Below are 21,715 nucleotides of genomic sequence, written 5' to 3'. Positions count from 1 at the left end.
GCAGGCTTGATCCCCAGTATGTGGTGTGCATGAGGCAGCCCATAATTCTCTCTCATTGTTGATGCTTCTATCTTTCTCTCCCTCTCTCTCCCCTCCTCTCTAAAATCAATAAAATTAAAAAAAAAAAACTTCCAGATCACTAAAGACAATGGTGGCTGCCTCGGTCTTTGTCTCCCAATATTTCCTCCCAAAATAATCCTATATAATGAAAGGCTAACATACAAATTGTCCCCTTGACCTGGAGTTTGACCAGGCTGCAAATTCATGCACCGGGCCTCTAGTACATAATAACAAAAAACTTAAAAGGCATGAAAACCACATGGTAAACATAACTTGAAGACACAAAAATCCCCAAACCTCAAAATAATTCTAAGTTTATAAAATAAAAAAAGAACCAATTCCCAGCAAGTAGTCTCTCACATTCATGCTACATCACAAACTTTTGAGCAAGGGCAGGCTGGAAAAAAGAAACACGGTAGGGAATAAGAGAGCTAGTCATGGGCCTAATGTTGATCTAAAATCTTTGAAAGAAAGAATAAGTTCACCTCAAGTATGAAAATATTTTAAGTGCCCTTGTAGACCAGAGCACAGAGTACAGGGAAGTAACTTAAAAGTATGCACAATTTTGAAGTACCAATCTTCAAAAGGCATGAGTTCTAGGGAAGAAATAAAAGGCCAAGGAGAAGTGAGAAACAGCTTTTGGTAATTGGGTGTTGAAGGGAAAATGAAAGAAAAAGAGAACATTTAGGGTCCTACAAGAAAAAAGAGAAAAAGAATCAGAGAAACACAACTCCTCCCTTACACACAAAATAATAATAATATAATAAAGACCATGGACTTTGATACAATAGCAGAAGATGGTGTGCCTTTAAACTAGAAATATTAGAAACCATCACGAATCCACAAAAATTCTAGAAGACTCCTCAGTAAATCTATACAGAGTTATTACCAAAACAATCGACACACCTCAACTGATAAAACATTCCATTTCAGAAAACAACTATGAAGCATAAAAAACTGCAAGACAACATTCCAAACTAAATTAAATACATGCAAACAAATATTTGGAGGTATGAAAAAATATCACCTCAATTCAGACTTTCAAAGAATCAAGAAAAAAAAAGAGAAAATTGAACTGTGAAAATAAATGGAAGAAAAAGGCAAAATTATAAGTGAATGTAAATTAAAAGGTCCCCAAGGGAAACTAGACTCAAGAAAATTGAATGACATGCATTTAAAAATGCAGAAAAATAGCTGAGAAAAATAAAACAAAGAAAGAAGTTAAAAGGAGAAAGAAATTGGTGAATTGAAAGAGAAGCAAAGAAAGAATGGCAGTTGTATAATTGCAATCACTGGGGAAGGAAAAAAAACAATGAAACAGAAATAATATTTAAAAGTTTTAAACTATGATCCCCCCCCAAAAAAAAAATTCCAGAATTAAAGACCTCAGTCTACACATTGAAAGATTCCACAGGATTCCTGGGGAAATTAACCAAAATGATCAAATCCAAGACATAGCCTAATAATCTATTAAATATCAAATATGATAAAAATATAGTCTCAAGGCCTCTAGGCAAAAAGATTAAATAACTTATGTAGACAAATGAATTAATCTGGAATTAGGCTTTCCAAAATACAACATACAAAGCAAGGCAAAAATAAAACAGCATTTTTTAAGAAACTTAAGGAAAGAGTGTGACCAACAATTTTTTATCCAGTGAAGCTAGTCTTCAAAATCCAGGTTATAAAAAAAGATTTTAAATAAAATAGAACTTAAAAATTTCTGGCCCGGCCAGTATGACTCAGTGGTTGAGCGTCAACCTATGAACCAGGAGGTCATGGTTCCATTCCTAGTCAGGGCACATGCCCAGGTTGTGGGCTCAATCCCCAGTGTGGGGTGTGCAGGAGGCAGCTGACCAATGATTCTCTCTCATCACTGATGCTTCTCTCTCTCTCCCTCTCCCTTCCTCTCTGAAATCAATAAAAATATTTTTTTAGAAAATTCTTGAAAAAACTTATAACCAAGGTTTTGAACTCTATATCCAGTAGTTTGCTTTCCTCCATTTCTTTCATTTGTGACCTGTTTCTTTGTCTCCACATTTTGGCTGCTTCCCTGAATTGATAGAGTGGCTTTGTGTGCTAGATGTCCTATAGGGCCCAGTGGCTCAGCCTCCCATTACCTGAGGTGGACACTCTTGGTACACCCCTTTGTGGGCTGTGTGCACAGTCTTGTTGTAGTTAAGCCTTGATTGTTGTTGGTATCACTGGGAGGAATTGACCTCCAGGCCATTTGGCTGTGAGGATCAGCTGTGTCTGCACTGGGAGAACTTCTGTGCTGGAGACACCCTTATGAGACAAGACTTGCTTCAGTGGGGCTTTGGTGCTCACTGAGTCTGCCCCCTGAGTGTGTCCTTATGGATCTGAGGAGTTGTAATTTGGATGGTCCTACTCTGACCCCTGGGTACACTGGCTCTTGGATCTCCAAGGAGGTGCTAATTTAGCCTCTGCCTGAGGCTACCCAGCAGGAGGTATGGAGAGATCTGCAGATTCCTCTTCTTTGTTTGGGTTTTGGAGGTGCCCAGATGAGGCCCAGCTGTGAAGCAATGCAAGGTGCTGTGAGGCCTTGGGCCTTCTTTTGGATGTTCTGGATCTCTCTAACTCAGCTACAGTTTGATAGGTAAGTTTAGATTTCAAAGGACCAGGCCATTCATATGCAAAAGCCTCTGCTCACAGCTTGGATGGGGCGGAGTCTCAGGGTGGAGCAAACAGCAATGGCTTCCCATCAGCCCTGCCCTAAGAGGCCCCCGGGTCTCAGTGTCCCTTGGTAATTGCTGCAAGCACCTCTGAGAGAAAGCCGCCCTCAAGTTCCGTCCGCTGCCAGACAGTGCAGTTTCTCCCCGTATGAGTCTGGGTCCCCAGAGTCTCACCCAGAACTGGATTTCAGAGCAGTTGGGAGCTTTGTCTCCCTCCGGATTGAGAAAGCCAGCCGTGTACTCAGTTGCCAGCCCTCTCTGTGCGCGCACCTCCATACCTCTACCTTCCGCAGCTCCTCTGAGTCTCAGTGTGCTTTTCTCTTTCCTTCTAGTTGTAGAATTTCCACTCAGCCAGTCCTGCTCTGGTTCTGGATGATGTCCATTTTGTCTTTTAGTTGTAGTTTTGAAGTTGATGTGCAAGGCGGCAAGTTCAGGTGTTTACCTATGCTGCCATCTTGGTTTCTCTCCAAAATATTTTTTAAAAAGATGCAAATCAAAACGACAATAAGGAACCATCTCACACCTGTCAGAATGGCTATCATCAATAAATCAAGAAACGACAAGTACTCACGAGGATGTGGAGAAAAAAGGAACCCTGTACACTGCTGGTGGGAATGCAGACTGGTGCAATCACTGTGGAAAACAGTATGGAGTTTCCTCAAAAAATTAAAAATGGAACTCCCATTTGACCCAGTAATCCCACTTCTAGGAATATATCCCAAGAAATCAGAAACATCAATCAGAAAGAGTATATGCACCCTTATGTTCATAGCAGCACAATTTATAATAGCTAAGATTTGGAAATAGCCTAAGTGCCCATCAGCAGAGGAGTGGATTAGAAAACTGTGGTACATCTATACAATGGAATACTATGCTGGTGTAAAAAAAGAAAGAACTCTTACCATTGGCAACAGCATGGATGGACCTGGACAGCATTATGCTAAGCGAAATAAGCCAGACAGAGAAGGATAAGTATCACATGATCTCACTCATTTGTGGAATAAAATCAACAACGTAAACTAATGAACAAAAATAGATCCAGAGACATAGAAACATCAAACAGACTGTCAAACTTCAAAGGGAAAGCAGAGGAGGGGAGGAGGAGGTAAGGGATCAACCAAAGGACTTGTATGCATGCATATAAGCATAACCAATGGACACAGACACCAGGGGGGGGGGTGAGGGCATGTGCTGGGGGGTGGAGTGAGCAGGGAGAGGTCAATGGGGGGGGAGGAGACATATGTAATACTTTCAACAATATAGAATTTAAATTAAAAGAAAATAAATTTCTGTACCAATGTACCCATAAGTGATTTTACAAAGCTATAAGTACAATAGTTATGCAAGCATTACTGTTGAGGGAAGCTCTGTGATGGATATAAGGGGCCTCTCTGTACAATTTTTGAAACTTCTTTTAAATATATATATATATATATATATATATATTTTTATTGCTTTCAGAGAGGAAGGGAGAAGGAGAGAGAGATAGAAACATCAATGATGAGAGAGTATCATTGATTGGCTGCCTCTTGTACGCCCCCTACTGGGTATTGAGCCCACAACCTGGGCATGTGCCCTTGACCAGAATCAAACCCAGGACCCTTCAGTCTGCAAGATGATGCTCTATTCACTGAGCCAAACCAGCTAGGGTTTGAAACTTCTTTTGATTCTGTAATTACTTCAACAAAAGTTTCAAAAAAGTTTAAGTACAAAGGTAACCACTAGAAGAAAATATAAACCTTTCTGAATATAAAAATAATAAATAAGCAAGCAAGCAATTATAAAAAGCACATCTTGTAGTCAAAGAATCATAAAATATCACAGAAAATGCTATGACTAAATTGAGGCAAACATGTCAGTTATATCAATAAAGATGAATGGGTTTAATTTGTCTCTTAAAATATTTTCAGTTTGACTCACAAAACAAGATCTAATCATATGCTACATGCAAGAGGCCATAGAAAACAAAATGATTCAGAAAAGCCAAAAATAAAAGAAGGGATAAAGATATACCGAGAAATAGAAACAATACGAAATCAGGGGTAGTGATTCTTATATCAGACAAAATAGAATTCAAGCCAAAAGCACTGAATGTGATCTTATTCATTACAAACTAATATTAAAAAAAAATACATCTTCTCAGGTGTCAATGAAATAATCACAAGAATTGATTATACATTAGTTCACCAAAAAAGATTAGTAATTTAGCCCTAACCGGTTTGGCTCAGTGGATAGAGCGTCGGCCTGCGGACTCAAGGGTCCCAGGTTTGATTTCAGTCAAGGGCGTGTACCTTGGTTGTGGGCACATCCCCAGTAGGGGGTGTTCAGGAGGCAGCTGATCGATGTTTCTCTCTCATCTATGTTTCTAACTCTCTCTCCCTCTCCCTTCCTCTCTGTAAAAAATCAATAAAATATATATTTTTTTAAAAGATTAGTAATTTGTGAGAAGAGAACCAAGATGGTGGTATAGGTAGATGCCTGTACTCACCGCCTCCCACAACCACATCAAAATTACAACTAAAATACAAAACAACCATTACCCAGAACCCCCGGAAAGGTGGCTGAATGGAAGCCCTACAACTAGAGAAGTAAAGAAGAGAGCACACTGAGACTGGTAGGAGGTACGGAGGCACAGAACAGGCTGGTCTGGTACCCACCTGTGGCGCTTTTTTAATCAGGAGGAAGATCGCCTCTGTGGAGGCCACCTGGGGGAGCAAGGGGTCCCAGCCCCTCACCAGACCCCCAGCCCAGGGTCCCAGAGCTGGGAAAAGGAGGCCCTATGAGCAGTAAGAACTACGGTCTGTAAAAACCAGTGCAGATTCTGGCTCAGTGACACAGAGGCTGCTGGAGACCCAACTGTTCCTCTTAAAGGACCAGCACCATGAACTGAATTTACAAGGTCCTGCTTCCTCTGAACTCCAACACCAGGGCAAGACTCTGGGGGACACATTTGTCAGGCATGGGGCAGGAACTTGGGGGCGGCTTTCTCCCAGACAGAGGTACTTGCAGGGATCATTGTTCATGTGCTGGGACCTCCCTATTGCAGGGCTGACTGGAAGCCATTCCTGTTTGCTATGCCCTAGTAATTCCCCCAGACCCCGCCTTATCCAATTTACAACCTGACCCAAGCTGCCTGCAGCAGCTTTTGCATATGAATGGCCTGCCCTTGAAAATCTCAAACAAGCTACAGCTGGGTCAGGGAGCCCCAAATTTATCAGTAAAAGGCCCAAGACCCAGCACCAGCACCAGCCTGCCTTGCTTCATATCTGGGCCTCATCTGGGCATCTCCAAACACAATACAAAGAGAAGGAATCTGCAGATCTCTCTGTAGCTCCTGCTGGGTGGCCCCAGGCAGTGGCTGACTTTGCACCTCTCTGGAGACCCAAGAGCCAGTATACCCAGTAGCCAGTGTCAGACCATACCAGATTACAGCTCTTCACATCCATAAGTGACACACTTAGGGGGCAGACCCAGGAAGCACCAAAGCCCCACTGAAGCAAGTCCTGCTACATAGGGGTGTCTCCTGCACAGCAGCTCTCCACTGTAGTCGCAGCTGGTCCTCATAGGCAATTGGCCTGGAGGTCAATTCCTCCCAGTGACACCAACAGCAGTCAAGTCTCAACTACAATAAGACTGTGCTGACAGCCTACAAAGGGGTGCACCTAGAGTTCCCAGCTCAGGTGGAAAGGGAGGCTGAGCCACTGAGCCCTATAGGACACCTACTACACAAGGCCACTCTACCAATTCAAGGAGACGTAACAACTCTACCCAATACATAGAAACAAACACAGGGAAGCAGCCAAAATGCAGAGACAAAGAAACATGTCACAAATGAAAGAAATGGAAGAAAATAAACTACTGGATATATAGTTCAAAACCACAGTTATAAGGTTACTCAAGAATCTTCTAGAAACCTCCAAGGGATTTATGAGACTTTCAAGGATCTTAGTGAGAATGCCAAAAATATGGAAAAGGACCAGTGAGAAATTAAGCATACACTGACTGAAATAAAGAATAATTTACAGGGAATCAACAGTAGAGGATTCTGAGAATCAAATCAACGATTTGAAATATGAGAAAGCAAAAAAACACCAAACCAGAAGAGCAAAAAAGAAATAAGAATCCAAAAACATGAAGATAGTGTAAGGAGCCTCTGGGACAACTTCAAGCATACCAACATTCACATTATGGGGAGGCCAGAAGAAGAGAGATAGCAAGATATTGAAAACCTATTTGAAGAAATAATGACAGAAAACTTTTTCTACCTCGTGAAAGAAATAGACTTACAAGTCCAGGAAGCACACAGAGTCCCAAACAAGACCACATCATAATTAAAATGCCAAGGGCTGGAGGAAAAAATGGGGGCAGAATAGACAGACGTGTCCAGAGCCTTGTCCCGGAGCAGACAGAAAGAACAGCTGAGGGTCACACAGGGAGTGTTTGTTGGTGAGTTGAGGGACAGCTATACTCCAGGAGATGGTGGGGGACTGCTCTTTGGGGCTCCCTTGACCAGGCATCCCCCACTGCTGCTGGATTCCCTCCTGGAGCGACCGGCTCAGATGCGGAGACCGTGCCATCTTGAAGGGGAAAGTGGATGTTATCAGAAGCCTGAAAATCTACAACTGCGGCACCCACCAAACAGCTGCGAACCCCAGAGCACCAGTCCCCAATTGGCACAAACATGTGGATTAAGAGGAGCTCTACACTCCACCAAGGAAAGGTCAGATTTTGCCTGGGATAAGAAGAGAGAGAACTATATAACCAGACACCCAGAGAAGAGAGACCATGGGGAGACAAAGAAACAGCCCACATATGAAAGAAAAGCAGGCAAAACTAGAAAAGGAAGTAAATGAAATGGAGGCAAGCAACCTGCCAGAGACAGAATTCAGAGAAATGGTCATAAGGTGGCTGAAAAGAATGGAAGACAAATTCGACAATATGTGTAAGAACCAAGTGGAAATGAATAAGAACCAAGAAGAAATAAAAAATGACATCGCTGCTGTAAAGAACTCAACAGAAAGTATCAAGAGTAGACTAGAAGAAGCAGAGGATGGCATCAGTGAGCTAGAAGAAAAGGTAGGAAAAAATACCCAAATAGAGCAGCTTCTAGAAAAAAAAAAATAATAACATTAAAAAGCAGGAAAGGCCTAAGGGAACTTTAGGACAAAACAAAACAACATCCACATAATAGGGGTTCCAGAAAGAGAGGAAACTGAGCAAAGAATAGAAAACCTGTTTGAAGAAATAATGACACAAAACTTCCCTGATACAGGGAAGAAAAAACCCACACAAATCCAAGAAGCTCACAGAGTCCCAAGCAAAATGAACCCCAAAAGACCGACACCAAGGCACATTATAATTCAATTGGCAAACACCAACGACAAAGTAAGACTCTTAAAAGTGGCCAGAGAGAGACAGAAAGTTACCTACAAAGGAACCCCCATCAGACTAGCAACTGATTTCTCAACAGAAACTCATCAGGCCAGAAGGGAATGGAATGAAATATACAAAGTCATGCAAAGAAAGGGTCTGAATCCAAGAATACTGTACCCAGCAAGGCTATCAATCAAAATTGAGGGTGAAATCAGGAGCTTAACAGACAAAAAAGGACTAAGGGAATTTATTACCACCAAACCAGCAATGCAATAAATGCTAAAGGGTCTGCTGTAAAAAAAAGAAATAGGAAGCGAAGAAGGAACACAGGGGTAAAGAATAAAAATGGCAACAAATAAGCACCTATCAATAATAACTTTAAATGTAAATGGATTAAATGCACCAATCAAAAGACATAGGGTAACGGAATGGATAAGAAAACACGACCCATACATCTGCTGTCTACAAGAAACCCACCTCAGAAAAAAAGATGCACACAGACTGAGGGTGAAGAAATGGAAAAAGGTTTTTCAGGCAAATGGAAATGAAAAAAAGGCTGGGGTAGTAATACTTATATCTGACAAAGTAGATCTCAAAGTGAAGGACATAACAAGAGATAAGGAAGGTCACTTCATAATACTAAAGGGAGCAATCGAACAAGAAGAAATAACTCTGGTAAACATATACACACCCAATACAGGAGCACCCAAATACATAAAGAAACTCCTGGAGGATATCAAGGGAGAGATTGACAGCAATACAATCATAGTAGGAGACTTTAATAACCCACTATCACCATTGGACAAATCCTCTAAACAAAAAATCAGCAAAGAAACATCAGTCCTAAATGACTCACTAGACCAGATGGAATTAATTGACACCTTCAGAACATTTCACCCCAAAGCCACAGAATATACATTCTTCTCAAGTGCACATGGGTCATTTTCAAAGATATACCATATATTGGGACATAGGCAAAGTCTCTTCAAATTCAAGAAGATAGAAATCATATCAAGCATCTTCTCAGATCACAGTGACATAAAACTGGAAATCAGCTACAATAAAAACAATCCCAAAAAATCAAACACATGGAGACTAAACAGCATGCAATTAAACAATGACTGGGTTACCAGAGAGATCAAAGAAGAAATAAAAAACATCATGGCAACAAATGACAATGAAAACACAACAATCCAAAATCTATGGGACACAGGGTAAGCAGTCTTGAGAGGGAAGTTCATAGCTCTACAAGTCTACTGCAATAAACAAGAAACAATGGTAATAATTTACCTAACCCTACAACTCAAAGAGTTAGAAAGAGAGCAACAAGAAAAGCCCTGTGTGAGCAGAAGGAAGGAAATAATAAAGATCAGAGCAGAGATAAATTACATAGAGACCAAAAAAAAAAAAATACAAAAGATCAACAAAACCAAGAGCTGGTTCTTTGAAAGGATAAACAAGATTGATGAACCTCTAGCCAGGCTCACCAAAAAGCAAAGAGAGAGGACCCAAATAAACAAAATCAGAAATAAAAGAGGAGAAATACCAACAGACCCCACTGAAATACAAAGGATTGCTAAAAAGTACTATGAAAACTCTATTCCAACAAACTGGACAACCTGGAGGAAATGGACATATTCTTAGAAAAATATAACCTTCCAAAACTCAATCAGGAAGAATCTAAACAGCTCAATATGCCAGTAACTATGGAAGAAATTGAAGCAGTCATCAAAAAGCTTCCAGCAAACAAAAGCCCGGGGCCAGATGGCTTCACAGGAGAGTTTTACCAAACATTCAAGGGAAAACTAAAACCTATACTCCTCAGACTATTCAAAAAAATTCAAGAGGAAGGAACACTTCCAAGCTCCTTCTATGAAGCCAGCATCACCCTAATACCAAAACCAGATAAAGACAACACAAGGAAAGAGAATTACAGGCCAATATCCCTCATGAACGTAGATGCCAAAATCCTCAACAAAATTCTAGCAAATCGGATCCAGCACTACATCAGAAAGATCATACACCATGACCAAGTAGGATTTATCCCAGGAATGCAAGGATGGTACAATATCTGCAAATCAATTAACATGATACATCACATAAACAAATTAAGAGATAAAAATCACATAGTCATATCAATTGATGCAGAAAAAGCATTTGACAAAATCCAACACCCTTTCTTGATAAAAACTCTCAACAAGGTGGGAATAGAAGGATAATACCTCAACATAATAAAAGCTATATATGATAAACCCACAGCTAACATCATACTCAATGGGCAAAAACTAAAACCATTTCCCCTAAGAACAGGAACAAGACAGGGATGCCCACTCTCACCACTCCTGTTTGACATAGTACTGGAAGTATTAGCCATTGCAATTAGACAAGAAAAAAAATAAAAGGCATCCAAATTGGAAAAGAAGAAGTAAAGCTGTCCTTATTTGCAGATGACATGATATTGTACACAAAAATTCCGAAAGACTCCATCAAAAAACTAACAGACTTAATAAATGAATTCGGCAATGTAGCAGGATACAAAATTAACGCCAAGAAATCTATGGCATTTCTATACAACAATAGTGAACTTACAGAAAGAGAGACTAAAAAAGCAATCCCATTTACCATTGCACCAAAAAAATTAAGATACCTAGGACTAAACTTAACCAAGGAGGTAAAAGACCTATACGCGGAAAACTACAGGACACTGAAAAAAGAGATAGAGGAGACGTAAACAGATGGAAGAACATACCATGTTCATGGACTGGTAGAATCAACATCATTAAAATGTCCATACTACCCAAAGCAATCTATAGATTCAATGCACTCCCCATTAAAATACCAACGGCATACTTCACAGACCTAGAAAGAACTCTCCAAAAATTTATCTGGAATAAAAAAAAGACCCCGAATAGCCACAGCAATCCTGAGAAAGAAGAATAAAGTAGGAGGGATCTCAATACCAGATTTCAAGCTGTATTACAAAGCCACTCTTTTCAAAACAGCCTGGTACTGGCACAAGAACAGACATATAGACCAATGGAATAGAATAGAGAATCCAGATATTGACCCAAACCACTATGCCCAATTAATATTTGACAAAGGAGACATGAACATACAATGGAGTCAAGACAGTCTCTTCAATAAATGGTGTTGGGAAAATTGGACAGATACATGCAAAAAAATGAAACTAGACCACCAACTTACACCATACACAAAAATAAAGTCAAAATGGATCAAGGATTTAAACATACGATGAGAAACCATAAAAATACTAGAGTAATCCACAGGCAGAAAAATCTCTGACATCTGCCAAAGCAATTTCTTCACTGATACCACTCCTAGGGCAATGGAAACTAAAGAGAAAATAAACAAATGGGACTACATCAAAATAAAAAGCTTTTGCACAGCAAAGGAAACCATCAAGAAAACAACAAGAAAGCCCACTGCATGGGAGAGCATATTTGCCAATGATATCAACGATAAGGGTTTAATCTCCAATATTTACAGAGAACTCATACAACTTAAAAAAAAGAAGATAAACAACCCAATGAAAAAATGGGCAACTGATCTAAATAGACACTTTTCGAAAGAACACAGAAGGAAGGCCAAGAGACATATGGAAACATGCTCAAAGTCACTAATAATCCAAGAGATGCAAATCAAAACGACAATGCGGTACCATCTCACACCTGTCAGAATGGCTATCATCAAAAAATCAACAAATGACAAGTGCTGGCGAGGATGAGTAGAAAAAGGAACCCTCGTGCACTGCTGGTGGGAATGCAGACTGGTGCAACCACTGTGGAGAACAGTATGGAGTTTCCTCAAAAAACTGAAAATGGAACTCCCATTTGACCCAGTGATCCCACTCCTAGGACTATATCCCAAGAAACTAGAAACACCAATCAGAAAGGATATATGCACCCCTATGTTCATAGCAGCACAATTCACCATAGCTAAGATTTGGAAACAGCTTAAGTGTCCATCAGCTGATGAGTGGATTAAAAAACTGTGGTACATCTACACAATGGAATACTACGCTGCGGTAAAAAAGAAGGAGTTCTTACCATTTGCAACAACATGGATGGAGATGGAGAGCATTATGCTAAGTGAAATAAGCCAGGCAGAGAACGATAAATAACACATGATCTCACTCATTTGTGGAATATAATGAACAACATAAACTGATGAACAAAAATAGATCCAGAGACAGAGAAACATCAATCAGAACGTCAAACCTCAGGGAAGGTAGGGGACAGTAGGGGTAAGGGGGAGAGATCAACCAAAGGACTTATATGCATGCATATAAGCCTAATCAATGGACACAGACAACAGGGGGGTGGGGGCATGAATGGGAGGTGGGGAGGCAATGGGGGAATAAGGACACATATGTAATACCTTAATCAATAAAGAAATTTAAAACAATTAAAAAATAAAAATAAAAAATAAATGAATAAGAAACCTAATGAACAGAATAAACTGGTGATTAAAATAGAATCAGAGGCATGGAAATGGAACAGACTGACGATTCTCAGAGAGAAGGGGGGTGGGAGGGTGGGAAGATATTAAACAAAAATCTTATATGCATATATGCATTACCTATGGATACAGACAATAGGGTTGTGAAGGACTGGAGGGAGGCAATGGGGTGAAGGGGGGACATCTGTGATAATCTCAACAATAAAGATTTTTTTAAAAGATTAGTAACTTACATAAAGGACCATTATTACTAACAATACTGTCTTATCATAATACAATGAAACTAGAAAGTATTAACAAAATTTAAAAGGGGCCTTCCACCTTAAATTTTTTAATTTAATGTTGATAGTACTGAAGATGGCCCCCATTTCTCCCCCTTTGCTCCCCTCCACCCAGCCCCCACCTCACCTCAGGCCTTCACCACACTATTGTCTATGTCCATGGGCTCAATAAAACAAAAACATGAGAGCATGGCAAAGGGACAGAGGAACCAACCTCAAAGAGCTCCCAATAACCAAAGCTAGAACAATTTGAACCATGAAAATTAATACTGTTGTCTTTTATTAGAACCCAAGGTAGAAAATAAATATCCATGAATCTATATGGATATAAATAAATAATTCAATAAATAAATGGGTAAACCTCCCACACAGAAGAATTCCAAATAATTTATGTAGATAACCCCCACTCTAGGAAGTGGATCTTAACTCCCCAGCTCTAAAGTGTGGGCTGTGTTTAGTGATTTGCTTCCAAAGAGTATGAAAGGGGAAAGAGTAGGAGTAACTTTACAGTGGAGAAAACTAACAAACAGTACCTCAAAACAAGTGTATTTGTCAGGGTTCTTCGGGAAACCAGAACCAATAGGAGATACACACTCACACACACACGCACACACACACATTGTAGAAATTGGCTCCCACAGGTATGGAGGCTGATAACTTCCACAACGTGCCATCTGCAAGCTGGAGACCCAGGAAAGCTGGTGGTGTAATTCAACCTGAGACTAAAGGCCTGGGAACTGGGGTGGGAGGGAGGAGTGAGCACAGGTGTAAGTCCCAGAGTCTGAAGGCCCAAGAACCAGGAGCTCCAATGTCTGAAGAAAGGAAAAGTTAGATGCCCCACCTCAAGAAGATAAAGGGAATTAGCCCTTCTTTTGACGTTTTGTTCTATTTGGTCTCTCAATGGATTAGATGATGCCCACCCACAATGGTAAAACTGAATCTTCTTTATTACCCAGTCTACCAATTCCAATGATAATCTCTTCTGGAGATACCCTCACAGACACACTGAGAGATAATGTTTACCAGCTATTTTGGCATCCTTATTCAATTTGACACATAAAATAAACCATCACAAGTCCACCCCTTGTCAACTTGGCACTTACACAGATCTCTTTACATCATATTTAATCTCCAAATAAAGACAATGAACAAGGTCATAATTCCACCTATCATGATACAATTGTCCTTCACATAACCTAAAACACACTAACCCTTGCCCCAGAAGAGGAGGTAAAGTCCTCAAGTGATGTTTACTCTTCCCCCTGATAGCCTATAACTTGAATAGTATGATGTAAACTTAACAATACTTAAATACTAAGATATCAAGTCAATACACCATATGCTACATGATAAAGGAATTAGAGAGAAATGAAAACAAACATATTTGCTCAATATATGTATATGTATGGAAACAAAATAAGGAAGAAATAGTCATGATTACAAGTACAGTCCTCATTTCTGTAACTGGTCACGTGGCCCATTTATAACTACCTTCTTCTACTACCCATTCTGTATTCTTTTTGGCCCTCAGTAAGCACCTCAGCTGGTTGTGATTCTTTACATGATGAGGTGACCTAAACCTTCATTCCTGAAAGGTCTGGGCCATTAGTAGTCCTGTCTGAATTGGGTTGTTGCAGCTTTCCACTGATCTTAATCACAAGGCATGGTAATACTAAGACACACCCTAAGGGCTCTCCTGTATTCCAGACACACTCTTCCATACCTTCAGTGTGGAGTATTAGTCCAATTTCCCCTTGGTGGTCAGGATCAATCATCCCTACCAACAAAATAACTCTCTTCTTTGCCTGCTGATTCATAGGTACGAGAAGCCCAAAGTGACCAGGTGGCAATTCAAAGGAATCACTGTTGTATCTCCTGGTGGAAGCTTTCCTCTCTCTGGATCTAAGATTGCCGCAACCTGCAGGGTTAGGGTTCAGGATCTGAAGGAGGGGCTGACGCACATATGAAAATTCTATACAAGAAATATGAATTTAGAAGGCATGGAGGGCCAAGTGGAGACACACTGAAACCTGGCCTTATCCGCTTTTTATTCAATTTTAGATACACATCTTGCCCTCAGTAAAGCACAGCAAACAAGTAACAGACAGACCGTCTCTAAGGTCAATAAAGATCAGTAAAGATCAGTAAGGTCCAGTAAACATTTACTTTAAGACTATGAGGTCAGGAAATTGCTTTGAGCCACCACTATCTCAACACAGCCCTGCTAATGCCCAAGGTCCATCAGCCTTCTGCATTCCTTGGTGAACTCTTATGACAGTATTGGGAAAGCGGTGGCTTCCCGCATAAGACCTCCAGGCCAGAAGAGCATTAAGTTGCAGGGACAGGAAGCAAACATTTTGCTGGTGGCTCACTAGGAGCAATAGTGAGTGGTCCACTCCCATTTCCTCCCCTTGATTCCTGGACCCATGAATCCTGGCTATGCGAGAGAGAGAACCACAGATTGGACACCGGCTAAGAGCATATACATCCTTCTGGAGAACATTGCCCAGCCATGCAATGCATTGCCACCTAGTTGGCACTGTAATTAAGTCTTCAGAAGACCATTCCACCTTTCCATCAAGCCAGTGGCTACCATCACATGCTCGGACAACTCAGCCAGAACCTCCACATTGTCCTCATTTCCTCTTTTGCCCTCACATGTCACTTCTCTGTCCTTAGTTTCAGTAAAGAGGTGGAGACAAGTCACAACATAGAGAAATGTGGAACCAAAAGGGGGACATGAAACTGTTCTGCTGACTCTGGGCCAACTTGGGTGAATTTCTCACAGGCTGTTCAAGAGGTCAGGGTTTTCACACTGTTTATGTCCCAGCCACTACTGCCACCACCAATCTGGGTCCAGGCCCTACCCTGCCACCTCCTCAGGATCCCTGGTACATGTGACTGCCCCATGAATGTCAGGCATGCTGCCCACTGCCTCTGTGCCTGTGGGCCTGGACCCGCATACCTGCATGCCGGCACCAGCCTATCTGCTTTCCTCACACCCATGCTCCATTTTCTCATCTGACTTCACTTATATAACAAAAGCTCAAATACAAAATGATTAAGAATTTCAGCCCTAGCTGGTTTGTCTCTGTGGATAGAGCGTCAGCCTGCAGACCAAAAGATCTCAGGTTCAATTCTGGTCAAGGGCATGAACCTTGGTTGCAGGCTCCTCCAACCAATAGATGTGTTTCTCTCACATCGATGTTTCTGTCTTTCCCTCTCTTCCACTCTCCCTAAAAATCAATGGAAAAATATTGTCGAGTAAAGATTAAAAAAAAAAAAAAGAAAAGAATTTCAGACAGCAACAGCAAAGCACTGAACCACACATGAGGTGAGAGGGCTTCTGACTCCAGGGACCCATGCAAAGGCTGCACACCACGTGAAGGAGGACAGCTCTTGTCACATCTAATGGCACCTATCTATGTACAGAAATTTGATTCGTTGATACAGAGAACTTGTTTTATTTAGGTTATCTGTCTTTCTCTTAATAATCCTGCTTGATTTTCATTAGCTTGAATGCTTTTTCAGAGCTGAAAAGTAGATTCTTTACTTTTTCCCCATACAGGAAAAATAGCTTCATAATTTTTTAAAAACTTTTAAAAATTGCCCAGCTGGTGTGGCTCAGTGGTTGAGCGACGACCTATGAACCAGGAGGTCACGGTACAATTCCCAGTCAGGGCACATGCCCGGGTTGCGGGCTCGATTCCCAGTGTGGGGTGTGCAGGAAGCAGCCATTCAATGATTCTCTCTCATCATTGATATTTCTATCTCCCTCTTCCTTCCTCTCTGAAATCAATATATATATTTAAAGAAAATATCATTGTGTCTAATTTAATTCTCCTAAAAGTTCTGTGATGTTAACATTATTTGCTTTTGATAAATGTGGAAATGCATTCTCACATAAATTGAGTGACTTTCTTAAGGCAACAGGAAGGAAGATTCAGAGCTGGGTTTGAATCCAGACCAATGTTTCTTTTTTTTTTTTTTGTAATTGTATTTTTTTGAATCATATATGAATATTTATTCCAATAATGCCAGCAGTATGGGAAAGCAGCAGGTCATCCACAAAAGTCTGCTGTGCATTTCCCCATAAACCAGCTACTTATATGGGGTAGAAGGACAAAGATTACATGGGCAAGTACGCAAAAGGAATAAGAATGGGTATAATGGTTATAGATTATAGGCAATGTGGGCTGGGGGTTTGCAAAGGGCAGGGGCAACTGGGACACCATTGTTTCCTTTCTGAAACAAAGTTGTTAATCTTTCCATGATAATACTCCCATGTCCCAGCGCCTTCCAACTCTCAGCCAGGTTAGAATGTGCTTTCTTTCTTTCTTTTTAAGTTTTAGGTGTTTTTTTATTTTTTTTCTTTATTGATTAAGGTATTACATATGTGTCCTTATCCCCCCATTGCCCCCCCACCTCCCCACTCATGCCCTCACCCCCCCCCCCCGGTGTCTGTGTCCATTGGTTAGGCTTATATGCATAAGTCCTTTGGTTGATCTCTCCTCCTTACCCCCACCCTCCCCTACCTTCCCTCTGAGGTTTGATGGTCTGATCAATGCTTCTCTGTCTCTGGATCTGTTTTTGTTCATCAGTTTATGTTGTTCATTATATTCCATAAATGAGTAAGATCATGTGATATTTATCTTTCTCTAACTGGCTTACTTCACTTAGCATAATGCTCTCCAGTTCCATCCATGCTGTTGCAAATGGTAGGAATTCCTTCTTTTTTACCGCAGCATAGTATTCCATTGTGTAGATGTACCACAGTTTTTTAATCCACTCATCTGCTGATGGGCACTTAAGCTGTTTCCAAATCTTAGCTATGGTGAATTGTGCTGCTATGAACATAGAGGTGCATATATCCTTTCTGATTGGTGTTTCTAGTTTCTTGGGATATATTCCTAGAAGTGGGATCACTGGGTCAAATGGGAGTTCCGTTTTTAGTTTTTTGAGGAAACTCCATACTGTTCTCCACAGTGGCTGCACCTGTCTGTATTCCCACCAGCATGCACGAGGGTTCCTTTTTCTACTCATCCTCACCAGCACTTGTCATTTGTTGATTTGTTGATGATAGCCATTCTGACAGGTGTGTGATACCACATTGTTGTCTTGATTTGCATCTTTCGGATGATTAGTGACTTTGAGTATCTTTTCATATGTCTCTTGGCCTTCCTTATGTCTTCTTTCGATAAGTATCTATTTAGGTCCATTGCCCATTTTTTGATGGGGTTGTTTATCTTCCTTTTGTTAAGTTGTATGAGTTCCCTGTAAATGTTGGAGATCAAACCCTTATTGGTGATAACATTGGCAAATATGTTCTCCCATGCAGTGGGCTTTCTTGTTGTTTTATTGATGGTTTCCTTTGCTGTGCAAAGCTTTTTATTTTGATGTAGTCCCATTTGTTTATTTTCTCCTTAGTTACCCTTGCCCTAGGAGTGGTATCAGTAAAGAAATTGCTTTGGCATATGTCTGAGATTTTTCTGCCTGTGGATTCCTCTAGTATTTTTATGGTTTCCATCTTATGTTTAAGTCCTTTATCCTTTTTGAGTTTATTTTTGTGTATGGTTTAAGTTGGTGGTCTAGTTTCATTTTTTTGCACGTATCTGTCCAATTTTCCCAACACCACATATTGAAGAGACTGTCTTGACTCCATTGTATGTTCATGTCTCCTTTGTCAAATATTAATTGAGCATAGTGGTTTGGGTCAATTTCTGAGTTCTCTATTCTATTCCATTGATCTATATGTCTGTTCTTGTGCCAGTACCAGGCAATTTTGAGAACAGAGGCTTTGGTAGAATCAACATTATTAAAATGTCCATACTACCCAAAGCAATCTATGGATTCAATGCACTCCCCATTAAAATACCAACGGCATATTTCACAGACCTAGAAAGAACTCTCCAAAAATTCATCTGGAATAAAAAGAGACCCAGAATAGCCACAGCAATCCTGAGAAAGAAGAACAAAGTAGGAGGGATCTCAATACTAGAATGTGCTTTCTAATCAGAACAGAACAATCACGGATAACAGAGCATGATTAATATTTCTGCTCCTAACATTCCCCATTGCTATTTTTATCATCTCATATCTATGATATTAGTTTTAGGTAAAAAGTCTCATCCTGCATCCCCTCGAACTGCTTTCAAGGCACAAGTAACTCTATTTTTAAATTTCTCCCTAATAATAAAGTGTGTGCTTATTAGCAAAACCCTGTGAGACCTCACCTTTGTTGGCCTCTCCAGTTTCAGTTGTTTATCTCCATTCTGCCCCTCTCTCACTGTGCTCTAGGAACATTGGTCTTTTTGCTGTTCATATTTTTTGCTGGTCTTACTTCATGACATTGCTACTTGATGTTCCTTTTACTTAAAATACACTTCTTCAAAATCTGCACACTACCCATTCCATCTCATCATTTGGGTCTCAAGTCAAATGTCAACTGCTCAAAGATTTCTCCACAACTCCTAGCTATAGCCCAGGCCATACAACTATGTCTGACACATACTAGGCACCAAAAGAATACTTACTTCCTAAAATACTGGTATCTTGCCCGGTTGGAGTAGCTCAGTGGTTGAGCATCGACCTATGAACCAGGAGGTCACAGTTTGATTCCTGATCAGGAAATACGCTCAGGTTGTGGACTCATCCCCAGTAGGGGGTGTGCAGGAGGCAGCCGGTTGATGATTCTCTCTTATCATTGATGTTTCTATCTCTCTCCCTCTCCCTCCCTTTCTGAAATCAATAAAAATATATTTAAATAAATAAATAAATCCTATCTAATAAAAGAGTAATATGCAAATTGACCATCACTCCAAGACACAAGATGGCAGCCCCCATGTGGACACAAGATGGCCACTGCAAGATGGCTGGCAGGGGAGGGCAGTTGTGGGCAGTTGTGGGTGACCAGGCTTGCAGGGGAGGGCAGTTGGGGGGGATCAGGCCTGCAGTGGAGGGCAGTTGGGGGGAACCAGGCCTGCAGTGGAGGACAGTTGTGAGCGATCAGGCCAGCAGAGAGGGCAGTTAGGGGTGACCAGGCCTGCAGGGGAGGGCAGTTGAGGGGGACCAGGCCTGCAAGGGAGAGCAGTTGTGGGGGGACCAGGCCTGCAGGGGAGGGCAGTTGGGGGGTACCAGGCCTACAGGGTAGGGCAGTTTGGGGTGACCAGGCTGGCAGGGGAGGGCAATTAGGGGCAATAGGGCTGGCAGAGGAGCAGTTAGGTGTCAATCAGGCTGGCAGTGGAGTGGTTAGAGGGTGATCAGGCTGGCAGGCAGAAGCAGTTAGGGGCAATCAGGCAGAGGCAGGTGAGCAGTTGAGAGCCAGCAGTCCTGGATTGTGAGAGGGATGTCCGACTGCCCGTTTAGGCCCAATCCCACCAGGATCGGGCCTAAATGGGCAGTCGGACATCCCTCAAGGGGTCCCAGATTAGAGAGGGTGCAGGCTGGGCTGAGGGACACCCCCTACCCCCACCCCCCATGCACAAATTTCATGCACCGGGCCTCTAGTAAATAAATAAAATACTGGTATCTTAAAGTACCATTACACACACACACACACACACACACACACACACACACACACACACACAGCATTAATTAATCTTCTATGAAGTATGTGAGATTGTTGTAGTCACCCCATAGAGAATCAATAGTTTATTAATTCACATAATGAGGCTTTCTGGGAAGAGCAGGACCAAGACTGGTTTGAGAGAGCTGGGAAAGGAGACTGATTTGGGCTTTATGGTAGTTAAGAGCTGGCCCTGTGGCCCTAACCAGTTTGGCTCAGTGGATAGAGCATCGGCCTGCAGACTCAAGAGTCCCAGGTTCAATTCCGGTCAAGGGCATGTACCTTGGTTGCGGGCACATACCCAGTAGGGAGTGTGCAGGAGGCAGCTGATCGATGTTTCTCTCTCATCGATGTTTCTAACTCTCTATCCCTCTCCCTTCCTCTCTGTAAAAAATCAATAAAATGTATTTAAAAAAAAAAAAAGCTGGCCCTGGGGTGAGGGTTCCTGTGAACTGGGGCTACTGTGGTTAAACGTTCTGTCAAAGTTCTTTATCCACTTGCCCAGATGTGGGGCAGAAGATAGGAAAAGAGTAGGGCCTCACAACTGTCAACGGTCAAACAACAACAAAAATGGAGTCCAACTTGTTATTACACACTACCCCACTCTCCATCATATCAGATATCTCCCCATCTGAGTTCTGGTAATCTAAACCCTGATGTCACCCTTCTTTTTTTTCTTCCAATACCCCCTTCCACAGAAACACCAAGGTTTTTTCTTCTTTGCTTATACGTTAAAGTGTCAAGGAGGGAAATCTTTCTTCAGTGCTTAGTCATGACCCAGTCCTTGTACCCAATGTTTGTGTAACTGTTGACCTGCCAGTCTGATCCACAGCTCTGCTGCACTCTACCTTCCTCTCTTCTCACAAACCTGTCTCTTCCTATTCTCCCTTCCTCCCTACCATCAGACAATCCACGAGAACACACACACAGGCAGACCATTTTCAAAACTTGTTGATTTTATTGTCACCATCAATGTACCTTTTTGGGGTATGATTTAGTCTCTATGGGCTGGCTGTTTCTGCAGAGCCTCCACTGGAGACATAAGGATAGTTGCAGCTCTCTGCACTCTACTACACATAGGGCATTACACAGGCAGAATCTGAATCCCTAAGAATCAGGAGAGCTGCTGGGGTAACTCCCAGTCCAAAGGCAGAAGATGAGATAAGATGTCCCAGGTCCACTAGTGAGGCAGGAAAAGAGATGAACTTCTCTTTCTTCATTTTGTTCTATCTAGTCTCTCAACAGTTTCTATAATAGCCACT

This window comes from Plecotus auritus, assembly GCF_963455305.1.
Source record: "Plecotus auritus genome assembly, chromosome: X".
NCBI lineage: Eukaryota > Metazoa > Chordata > Mammalia > Chiroptera > Vespertilionidae > Plecotus > Plecotus auritus.
This window is presented reverse-complemented; position numbering follows the sequence as displayed.